The sequence below is a fragment of the Hordeum vulgare genome, chromosome 7H (genome assembly GCF_904849725.1).
Source record: "Hordeum vulgare subsp. vulgare chromosome 7H, MorexV3_pseudomolecules_assembly, whole genome shotgun sequence".
Classification (NCBI taxonomy): Eukaryota; Viridiplantae; Streptophyta; class Magnoliopsida; order Poales; family Poaceae; genus Hordeum; species Hordeum vulgare.
The window spans coordinates 316,757,192-316,767,757 of NC_058524.1; positions in this window are offsets into that span (position 1 = coordinate 316,757,192).

A 10,566-nucleotide genomic window follows, 5' to 3' on the forward strand; every position below is an offset into this window, starting at 1 on the left:
GCAAGTGGGCTTGGTGTCCCTCAGCCGAAGCTCAAGGGAAGGGGCGACAATCTTCATCATCGACCGGTCACAACCGTCGACCCCGACTTGACCCGAAGCAAGGACCGGGGGTGCAGGGGGCGATGCATCGCCCGCTCCGGCTACGGGAGGGGCGACACAACTAGAGTTCCCGTGGGACTGAACCCCAAGGGTCGAAACCCATGGGGCCACCTCCTTCCTAGGGAGGAACCCCCACTCATCAAAGAGCGGCATCTCTGCGACGAGAGCTTCCGGGGCCTTGAAGTTATATAATGGGAGGCCATTCAAGGGAAGCTCGTCGGGATTGCCACCAGTCAGCCTATGGAGCAGCACGCACAAGACGTCGGATGAAAGAGGCATGATCTGGATCCTCATTGGGTCTTGAGGTCCTGTATAGGCCCAAATTGGATGGGAGTGGTGCTGGAGAGGAGCAATCCACTGACAGATAAACTTCCGCACCACCATCGCCCTCGTCACCCCCGTCCGCTTCAGTCTCTCCAACCGGTTCAGGACCGGTCGAGCCGGGGATCATCGAGCTCCTCGCGTGTCCACCCCCGGTTCGGCATTGCGGGGGTCGATGGGGGCTAGAATAGGTCCCCGGCCTCGACAGTCTCGACCTGCACCCACTGCGGCCGGAACCCCTCTGCTTCGGGGAGGAGCTCAGTGCCAAGGCCCCCCCGGACCGATGAGTCGGCCGCTTTCAAGGACACGCATCCAGAGCACTGCTCCGTGGATATCGATTCAAGGGAGAAGAAGTGGTGGAGCAATGCTACGGAAGGGGCGACACCCTCAAAGGCCTTGCACAAGAATGCGAAGGCCGAAAGGAGATCCAAAGAGCTGTGGTCAAGATGGAGCGCGTGGATCTAGTAATGTGAAAGCACTGCACCGAGGAAGCTCGAGAACGGTGGCAGTACACTAAAAGGAGGGCGTGGATATGAATAGGAACCACGGGGGACTCCGTCTCGCCCCGAGGCCATGAACCTGGCCATATCTTGGTGGCCCCCAACTCATTGGAGCCGGCCGCGACCACCAGTCAGAGCTTCTCCAACCCCTCGAAGTTTTCCATCGTTGACCGGCCCAACGTGGGCCGAGGAACACCTTTCGGGGACATGGCGAGAAGAGTGAGGGTAAGCCGACGCGGCGCGCGGGGGCCGGGAGGAAGAACTGGAGGCGGAATCAATAGGAGGAAGAGGCGGCGTATAGGCATGGATCAGGAGTTCCTGCACAAAGAAGACGGGTCCGCCATTTAAAGGCATAACCCGCAGGCGTTTAGGGCCCGCGACGCTTCAGGCTCACCTCGAGGCTTTGCCAAGAAGCCGACCCTGGCGCGACTTGGGCCCGGGGGATACTGTCGGCGTTCTGAGAATGGGGGTACCCAGACCTGCCTGCCTGCGGCCTAGGGTCGGCCCACTTCACCAAGCAAACCAACGGGCTCGGCACCACTCAAGGCAAGGCCCCCGTGAGGGACCAAGCCTCACGAAAAGGAACGACATCAAGACCCGCAGGGGGCCTCCTCCGGACCCCCGGAGCGGCGGATATTCTGAGGTGAGGCTCGGCCTCAGGAGTCAAGGGTGACGTAAGGGAAGGATAGGCGAGCAGCAGACAATAGGGCAGAACCGTTTCCCCTTTAGTGCAAAGAGGAGCAAGGACTTACCAGGATTCCAAAGGGATCTTCCAAAGGTTTCCCTTCTAGTGCAACAAGGCCGTCACTGCCCACCAACAGGAGATACGTCATCACTGGGCCAGTCCCTACAGCACGGGCAACCACTTTGCAGGCGAAGACCACTTTTGGGCAGGGGAGCATGTTCCCCTGTTCCCCTTCAAAATTGGCCGTTGTGGGATCCCTTCCCGCTGAAACAATAAGGGGAGAGGACCGGGGCCGCCACTATAAATAGAGGATAGGTTTCTTCATAGGAGAGGATCCGAACAAAACCATTCATTCACCCATATTCACACTACTAAGCCCAGCTAGCCTCAGGAGGCCGAAGAACACTATACTAGTTCATCCACCTGCCCCCACTAGAGGCAATCCACCAAAGCAGGAGTTTGGTTTTATGCATCGCAGCGGCCTGAACCTGGGTAAACTATTGTGCTCTGTGTTTCCCTCACCATCGAGTGAGTTTCCTGCCATCCCAAGCGAGTAGCGAGCTTGGTGAGGCGAACGAGTAAGAGATCTTATTACACGCCCATGCGTTTGAATCTTTAGGGTTTTGCGGAGCCCGATATCCGACATAATCACCTCCCCCCCTCTAGACATACTTTCGATCCTACAGAGGTTGGTGGGATGGATTCAAGGTCATGCAAGGTGACCATGTGATCGCATGAGCTGATTTCATGCAAGGGTTCCGCACCGCTCATATCCCTTCTGGGATTATGGCTATCAAGAAACAAAAATTTCGAGCGCTGAAGCAAGGAAGTAGCTCTATCAAGGAATACCTGTAGAAATTCAACCTTGTGTAAAGGTATGCACCTGAAGACTTCAACACTGAGGCAGCCAACATAGAACGCTTCATGGAAGGGATCCAGCAAGGCATGCAATATCAATTCGTTGTCTACGACTGTCGGACTTTCTTCGAGTTGGTCAACAACACTCTTATTCTTGAAGACGAGTGTCATGCCATGGAGGACACTCGCAAGCGCAAGATGATCAACATGGGCACTTCCAACAATGAGAAGCCTCGCCTCTGGAAGATGGCCCAAGCAAAACCAACTTATCAGCCCGAGCAACTCAAGCCCGATGCACCTCGTCCGAGCTACCAGCCTTAGCGTTGTGTCAACCCCAGGCCGGCATACAACAATCCCAACAATAGTGGTTCCATAAACAGCAACCCAGGTCAAGTCACATGTTTTGGTAGTGGTCAGCCTGGGCACTTCTCGAGGACATGCCCCAACAAGAAGCCCGATGCACAGCGCCCCAATGCGCCTAATCTAGGACAAGGCTATGGAGCGCCACCCAAGAACCCCACTCCCCGCAACCAGCCCAACTGTGGAAAAGCTTGTGTGAACCATGTCAATGTCGAGGAAGCCCAAGAAGACCCAGTTGTTATAGTGGGTATGTTCCTTGTCAACCCAACCCTAGCAATAGTTCTGATTGATTGTGGTGCTTCGCATTCTTCTGTTACTCACAAGTTCGCATAAAAGAGTGGTATGGAGACCACACCTTTGGGTAGTCACGTAATAGTACAAACCCCGGGTGCAGTATTAAGGTATAAGATAGGCTGTAAAGGAGTTGGGATTAATATGAACGGCGTAGACTTCCTGGCAGCTCTTATCATCCTGAAGTCGCAATGCTTGGATGTGATCCTTGGCATGGATTGGTTGACCAAACACCAAGGCTAGTTGGGCTGTGCCAAGAGGACTGTTACCATGACCAAGAGCGAGGGAGTTGAAGTTAAGTATGTTCCCACCCCCTCCGCTCAAGCCCCTCAGGTTCATTGCTTCTCGGGAATTGAGTTGGACCAAGTGCCAGCGGTATGTGAGTATCCAGATGTCTTTCCTAACGAACTACCCGAAATACCTCCTAACCGAGACATCAAGTTCATTACTAGCTAATGTGTGGAGAAAGAAACATCTATAAGAAGCCCTATAGAATGGGGTCCAAAGCAGTTGCTGAGTTAAAGAGGCAACTGGCTGAGCAGCTCAGGAAAGAATTTATTCGCCCTTGTGCATCTCCTTGGGGATCGCCTATTCTATTTGTGTGCAAGAGGGACAGAACTATCAGACTCTGCATTGATTACCGTTCTCTCAATGAAGTCACCATAAAGAGCAAGTATCCACTCCCCAAGATTGAAGACCTATTCGATCAGTTAAATGGTGCCAGAGTGTTCTCCAAGATCGATCTCACATCTGGGTTATTGAAGATCAGACCCGGAGATATTTCGAAGATGGCATTTGTAACCAGGTATGGCCTGTACATGGTCATGTCATTTGGGTTAACCAATGCCACATCCTACTTCATGTACCTCATGAACAAAGTCTTCATGGAGTATTTGGACAAGTTTGTCATTGTCTTCATTGATGAAATACTCGTCTTCTCCAAGCCTGAAGAAGAACATGAGCAACACTTTAGGATGGTCCTGGACAAGCTTCGAGAGCACCAACTTTATGCCAAATCAGCAAGTGTGAATTCTGGCTACATGAAGTTGGATTCTTGGGTCACGTGATGACATAACGAGGATTGTCGATCGATCCTGCCAAGATTGAAGCTGTGACAAAGTGGCAACCTCTGACCAATGTGAAGGAAGCCACGAGCTTCCTCGGACTGGTGAGTTACTACCGCAAGTTCGTTGGAGGATTCTCAAGCATCGCCCGACCAATGACACAACTCTTGAAGAAGGACAAGAAGTTTGAATGGATGCCGAAGTGTGAAGAAAGTTTCCAGGAGCTCAAGAAGAGATTGACAATGTGTTGGAAATATGCCCTAGAGGCAATAATAAATTAGTTATTATTATATTTCTTAGTTCATGATAATCGTTTATTATCCATGCTATAATTGTATTGATTGGAAACACAATACTTGTGTGGATACATAGACAAAACATTGTCCCTAGTAAGCCTCTAGTTGACTAGCTCGTTGATCAAAGATGGTTAAGGTTTCCTGGCCATAGGCAAGTGTTGTCACTTGATAACGGGATCACATCATTAGGAGAATCATGTGATGGACTAGACCCAAACTAATAGACGTAGCATGTTGATCGTGTCATTTTGTTGGTACTGTTTTCTGCGTGCCAAGTATTTATTCCTATGACCATGAGATCATATAACTCACTAACACCGGAGGAATGCTTTGTGTGTATCAAACGTCGCAACGTAACTGGGTGACTATAAAGATGCTCTACAGGTATCTCCGAAGGTGTTAGTTGAGTTAGTATGGATCAAGACTGGGATTTGTCACTCCGTGTGACGGAGAGGTATCTCGGGGCCCACTCGGTAATACAACATCACACACAAGCCTTGCAAGCAATGTAACTTAGTGTAAGTTACGGGATCTTGTATTACAGAACGAGTAAAGAGACTTGCCGGTAAACGAGATTGAAATAGGTATGCGGATACTAACGATCGAATCTCGGGCAAGTAACATACCGAAGGACAAAGGGAATGACATACGGGATTATACGAATCCTTGGCACTGAGGTTCAAACGATAAGATCTTCGTAGAATATGTAGGATCCAATATGGGCATCCAGGTCCCGCTGTTGGATATTGACCGAGGAGTCTCTCGGGTCATGTCTACATAGTTCTCGAACCCGCAGGGTCTGCACACTTAAGGTTCGACGTTGTTTTATGCGTATTTGAGTTATATGGTTGGTTACCGAATGTTGTTCGGAGTCCCGGATGAGATCACGGACGTCACGAGGGTTTCCGGAATGGTCCGGAAACGAAGATTGATATATAGGATGACCTCATTTGGTTACCTGAAGGTTTTCGTGCATTACCGGAAAAGTTTCGGGCTCATCGGTAGTGTACCGGGAGTGCCGGGAGGGGTGCCGGGGACCATCGGGAGGGGTGTCACGCCCCAAGGGGTCTCATGGGCTATGGGAAGAGATAAACCAGCCCCTAGTGGGCTGGAATAAGTTCCCACTAAGGCCCATAAGGTTTGAGAAGGAAAAAACACAAGGTGGAAAGAGTTTCCAAGTGGGAAGGTGGAATCCTACTCCAAGTAGGATTGGAGTAGGACTCCTCCACCTCCAATTTCGGCCAAACCTTTAGGTTTTGAGGCTGCCTCCTCCCCTCCCTCCCACCTATATATACGGAGGTATTAGGGCTGATTTGAGACGACTTTTCCACGGCAGCCCGACCACATACCTCCATAGTTTTTCCTCTAGATCGCGTTTCTGCGGAGCTCGGGCGGAGCCCTGCTAAGACGAGATCATCACCAACCTCCGGAGCGCTGTCATGCTGCCGGAGAAATCTTCTACCTCTCCGTCTCTCTTGCTGGATCAAGAAGGCCGAGATCATCGTCGAGCTGTACGTGTGCTGAACGCGGAGGTGCCGTCCGTTCGGTACTAGATCGTGGGACTGATCGCGGGATTGTTCGCGGGGCGGATCGAGGGACGTGAGGACGTTCCACTACATCAACCGCGATCTCTAATCGCTTCTTCTGTACGATCTACAAGGGTACGTAGATCACTCATCCCCTCTCGTAGATGGACATCACCATGATAGGTCTTCGTGCGCGTAGGAAATTTTTTGTTTCCCATGCGACGTTCCCCAACAGTGGCATCATGAGCTAGGTTCATGCGTAGATGTCTTCTCGAGTAGAACACAAAAGGTTTTGTGGGCGGTGATGTGCGTTTTGCTGCCCTCCTTAGTCTTTTCTTGATTCCGCGGTATTGTTGGATTGAAGCGGCTTGGACCGACATTACTCGTACGCTTACGAGAGACTGGTTTCATCGTTACGAGTAACCCCCTTTGCTCAAAGATGACTGGCAAGTGACGGTTTCTCCAACTTTAGTTGAATCGGATTTGACCGAGGAGGTCCTTGGATGAGGTTAAATAGCAACTCATATATCTCCGTTGTGGTGTTTGCGTAAGTAAGATGCGATCCTACTAGATACCCTTGGTCACCACGTAAAACATGCAACAACAAAATTAGAGGACGTCTAACTTGTTTTTGCAGGGTATGATTGTGATGTGATATGGCCAATGATGTGATGTGATATATTGGATGTATGAGATGATCATGTTGTAATAGAAATATCGACTTGCACGTCGATGGTACGGCAACCGACAGGAGCCATAGGGTTGTCTTTATACTAACATATGTGCTTGCAGATGCGTTTACTATTTTGCTAGGATGTAGCTTTAGTAGTAATAGCATAAGTAGCACGACAACCCCGATGGCAACACGTTGATGGATGATCATGGTGTGGCGCCGGTGACAAGAAGATCGTGCCGGTGCTTTGGTGATGGAGATCAAGAAGCACGTGATGATGGCCATATCATGTCACTTATGAATTGCATGTGATGTTAATCCTTTTATGCACCTTATTTTGCTTAGAACGACGGTAGCATTATGAGGTGATCTCTCACTGAAATTTCAAGACGAAATTGTGTTCTCCCCGACTGTGCACCGTTGCGACAGTTCTTCGTTTCGAGACACCACGTGATGATCGGGTGTGATAGACTCAACGTTCACATACAACGGGTGCAAAACAGTTGCACACGCGGAACACTCGGGTTAAGCTTGACGAGCCTAGCATGTGCAGACATGGCCTCGGAACACATGAGACCGAAAGGTCGAGCATGAATCGTATAGTTGATATGATTAGCATAGGGATGCTTACCACTGAAACTATTCTCGACTCACGTGATGATCGGACTTGAGATAGCGGATTTGGATCATGTACCACTCAAATGACTAGAGAGATGTACTTTTTGAGTGGGAGTTCTTAAGTAATATGATTAATTGAACTAATTGTCATGAATATAGTCTAATGGTCTTTGCGAATTACGATGTAGCTTGCGCTATAGCTCTACTGTTTTTATATGTTCCTAGAGAAAATTTAGTTGAAAATTGATAGTAGCAACCTTTGCAGACTGAGTCTGTAAAACCGAGGATTGTCCTCGTTGCTACGCAGAAGGCTTATGTCCTTAATGCACCACTCGGTGTGCTACACCTTTAGCGTCGTCTGTGGATGCTATGAACATCCGACATACACGTTACTGATGACTACACGATAGTTCAGTGCAAGATACTTGATGGCTTAGAAGCAAGGCGCCGAAAACGTTGTAAAACGTCACGGAACATAAGTGATGTTCCGAAGAGATGAAATTGTGATTTCATGCTTGTGCCCTTGTTAAGAGGTGCGAGACCTCCAAACAAGATTCTTTGTCCACAAAGTAAAGGAGAAAAGCTCAATCGTTGAGCGTGTGCTCAGATTGTCTGAGTACGACAATCGCTTGAATCAAGTGGGAGTTAATCTTCCAGGTGAGATAGTGATGGTTCTCCAAAGTCATTGCCACCAAGCTATGAGAGCTTCGTGATGAACTATAACATATCAAGGATAGATACTATGATCTTTTGAGCGATTCGCGATGTTTGACACTGCGAAAGTAGAAATCAAGAAGGAGCATCAATAGTTGATGGTTTGTAAAACCACTGAGTTTCAAGAAAGGCAAGGGCTAGAAGGGATACTTCGTGAAACGGCAAAGCAGTTGCTGCACTAATGAAGAGACCCAAGATTAAACCCAAACCCGAGACTAAGTGCTTCTGTAATGAGGGGAACAGTCACTGAGGTGGAAACAACTCTAGATACTTGGTAGATAAGAAGGCTGGCAAAAGTCGAAAGAAGTGTATTTGATATACATAATGTTGATGTGTACTTTACTGGTACTCCTAGTAGCATGAGGGTATTAGATACCGGTTCGGTTGCTAAGTGATTAGTAACACGAAATGAAAGCTACGACATAAACGGAGACTAGCTAAAGGCGAGGTGACGATACGTGTTGGAAGTGTTTCCAAGGTTGATATGATCAAACGTCGCACGCTCCCTCTACCATCGGGATTGGTGTTAAACCTAAATAATTGTTATTTGGTGCTTGCGTTAAGCATGAACATGATTGGATCGTGTTTATTGCAATACGATTATTCATTTAAGGAGAATAATGGTTACTCTATTTTCTTGAATATTCACCTTCAATGGTTTATTGAATCTTGATCGTAGTGTCACACATGTTCATGATATTGGTGCCAAAAGATACGAGTTAATGATGATAGTACCACTTACTTGTGGCACTGCCGCTTGAGTCATGTTAGTATAAATTGCATGAAGAGGCTCCATGCTGATGGATCTTTGTACTCACCTGATTTCGAATCACTAGTGACATGCAAATCATACCACATGAGCAAGGCCTTGTTTTCATTGAGATGAAATAAGATAGTAACTTGTTGGAAGTGATACATTTTGATGTATGCAGTCCAATGGGTGCTGAGGCACGCAGTGGATATCATTATGTTCTTACTTCACTGACGATTTGAGTAGATACTAGAGTATTTACTTAATGAATCACAGGTCTGAAATATTGAAAAGTTCAATTCTGTTTCAGAGTGAAGTTCGTCGTAACAAGAGGATAAACTGTCTACGATATGATCATAGAAATGAATATCTGAGTTACGAGTTTTGGTACGCAGTTAAGACAATGTGGAAGTTATTTCGCAGTTCATGCCACCTGGAACATCATAGTGTGATGATGTGTCTGAACATCATAGCCACGCACTATTTGGTATAATACATACTATGGTGTCTCTTATCGAATTACCACTATCGTTTATGGGTTATGCATTAGAGACAACCGCACTCACTTTAAATAGGGCACCGCGTATTTCCGTTGAAGATGACACAGTATAGACTGAGGTTTAGAGAAATCTAAACTGTCGTTTCTTGAAAGTTTGGGGTTTCGACACTTATGTGAAAAAGTTTCAGTCTGATAAGCTCGAACCCAAAGCGGATAAATGCATCTTCATAGGATATCCAAAACAGTTGGGTACATCTCCTATCTCAGATCCGAAAGCAAAGTGTTTGTTTCTAGAAACGGATCCTTTCTCGAGGAAAGGTTTCTCTTGAAAGAATTGAGTGGGAGGGTAGTAGAACTTGATGAGGTCATTGAACCATCACTTCAACCAGTGTGTAGCAGGGCGCAGGAAGTTGTTCATGTGGCGCCTACACCAATTGAAGTGGAAGCTGATGATGATGATCATTGAGCTTCGAATCAAGTTACTACAAAACCTCGTAGGTCGACAAGGTCGCGTACTGCTACAGAGTAGTACGGTAACCCTGTCTTGGAGGTCATGTTGTTGAGCAACAGTGAACCTACGAGTTATGGAGAAAGCGATGGTGGGCCCGGGTTCCGACAAATGGCTGGAAGCCATGAAATCCGAGAGAGGATCCATGTATGAAACCAAAGTGTAGACTTTGGAAGAACTACTTGATGGTCATAGGACTATTGAGTAAAGATGGATCTTTAAAAGGAAGACAGACGATGATAGTGATAAGTCACTATTAAGAAAAGCTCGACTTGTCGCAAAGATGTTTCCGACAAGATCAAACAGTTGACTATGATGAGACTTTCTCACTCGTAGCGATGCTGAAAGTCTGTTAGAATTATGTTAGTAGTTGCTGCATTATTTATGAAATATTGCATGTAGGATGTCAAAACATTGTTTCCTCAACGGTTTCCTTGAGCAAACATTGTATGAGATACAACCATGAGGTTTTGTCGATCCTAAAGATACTAGCAAGTATGCAAGCTCCAGTGATCCTTCAATGGACTGGTGCAAGCATCTCGGAGTTGGAATATACACTTTGATGAGATGATCAAAGATTTTGGGTTTTTTACAAAGTTTATGGGAAACCTGTATTTCCAAAGAAGTGAGTGGGAGCACTATAGAATTTCTGATAGGTATATGTGGTTGACATATTGTGGATCAGAAGTAATGTAGAATTTCTGTAAAGCATACAAGGTTGTTTTGAAAGAAGTTTTCAAAGGAGTACCTGGATTACGCTACTTGAACGTTGAGCATCAAAGATCTATGGAGATAGATCGAAA